Below are 1,739 nucleotides of genomic sequence, written 5' to 3'. Positions count from 1 at the left end.
CCCTTCCCCTCCCTCTTTCTGCTGAGACAAGCTCACCCACCTTGTTACCAATGGAAGCCTGCTGGAGGCCGTGGCCCCAAGCTGCTGGAGATGAAAAAGCACTTGGAACACGCTCTCAGAGGTTTGATTTGATGTTTGAGTGGTCCTGCACGGAGCCAGGACAGGCACTCAATGATCCCTGTGGGTCCCTTCCAGTTCAGGATATACTATGATTTTGTGATTCCACAGACTTGCAGGATATCACGTGTTCTCAGGACTGCTGCCGGGTTACATGGACTTTCTGGCTGTGGTAATGAGCTACAAGGGGAATTTTGGCCCCAGGAGAGGCAGAGCTGCTGGCAGGAGTCACTGCCCAGCCAGGGGGGTGCTCAGTGCCTGACCCATCCCAGCTGAGCAAGGTCCTTTGCCAAGGCAGCCTGTGGGGCCTCTGGCCCAGGCCGCAGCTTTCTCAGTCTGCTGGAGGATGTTTGAGCCTTTTCTCTGTACCTCTGCTGGATCCAGGGCTCGAGATGGACGTGCAGAGCCCCTGTGGGTGCTGTGTTTGAATCCAGCAGGTGCCTGAGTGCCACACACTCATTCGTTCACTCCTCACTCTTCCTATAGTGGGATGGGGGGAGAGAATCAGAAAAAAAGAACAAAGTAGAACTCATGGTTCAATAAAACTATTTCCTAAGACAGAGAAAAAGAAAAGGATAATAATTACGACAAATATATGAATGTACAGAACAAGTGATGCACGCGAAATTGTCCACCACCCCCCACGTGATGCCCAGCACCCCCTCAAGCAGTAGAAGTGAGAGAGATGAACTCCCACCCCCTTCAGAACTCCTTCCACATGACGTCATATGGTATGGAAAATCCCTTTGGCCAGTTTCAGTCAGCTATTCTAATTCTGTTCCCTCCCAGCTTCTTGGGCCCTTTGCTGAGAATGGCCTTGGCTCTGCACAACACTGCTAAGCAGCAGCTAGAAACATTGATGGACCAGACACTGAAGAAAACGATCCTGTCCCATTGGAAACAAAGACAATATGCACCCCTTACTCCACAGCATTTGCTAAGGTAGCATTTCAGGCTGTGGCAAGAGGCGCAGGATTTGTTTCCAGCCATCCGGTGGTTGCTTCCACCACTGCGTACATGGCAAGCTTGTCGGTGAGCATCCACCTGCCAGGTCCCCCCATGTTTACATTTCAGCCATCGTCCTCTATACCAAAGGAGCTTCATCTGCCCTGGAGAAACAGTTCCTCCTGCCTGAAACTAAAACAAACATCTTCACCAGTTGACGTGCGGAATCAAACGCTGTAACCCAAGTAAGATTACAAAGCAGGGACGGTTTGTTCAGTGCTCTGCAGACACCTGGTGCAGGGGGAATAAATCAGCCTCACTTGTGCACCGTCTGAAAAAACTGTGCTACGGATACAAGCGAAACTGAAACATCATCAATAGTTCTCCTGGAATTCGGATAAACATTCATTACACTCCGAGAGTTCGTTAGCATGCAGACCCTCCCTTCTTGGCGTGCGTAGCGGGTCGTGGGATGAAGATCTGCTGTTTTCCTCGCAAAGGTTCTGACCGTTTTTGCCATGAACTCCTGGCCTCTGCTTTCTGTGTCTTCAGCTCTCCACCCCATGATGGCACTTCTCCATTCCTCATCCATCTTCTTGGAGCCTCACATTTTGCTCCCTTTACTCAGCCCAGGTCTTCTTGGCCTTTGGCTCCTGCTTGGGCCTGCAGCTCTCAGG

Source organism: Centrocercus urophasianus, unplaced genomic scaffold (genome assembly GCF_019232065.1).
Source record: "Centrocercus urophasianus isolate 14NV4802_14NV808 unplaced genomic scaffold, USGS_Curo_1.0 seq_1394, whole genome shotgun sequence".
Lineage (NCBI taxonomy): Eukaryota > Metazoa > Chordata > Aves > Galliformes > Phasianidae > Centrocercus > Centrocercus urophasianus.
This window is presented reverse-complemented; position numbering follows the sequence as displayed.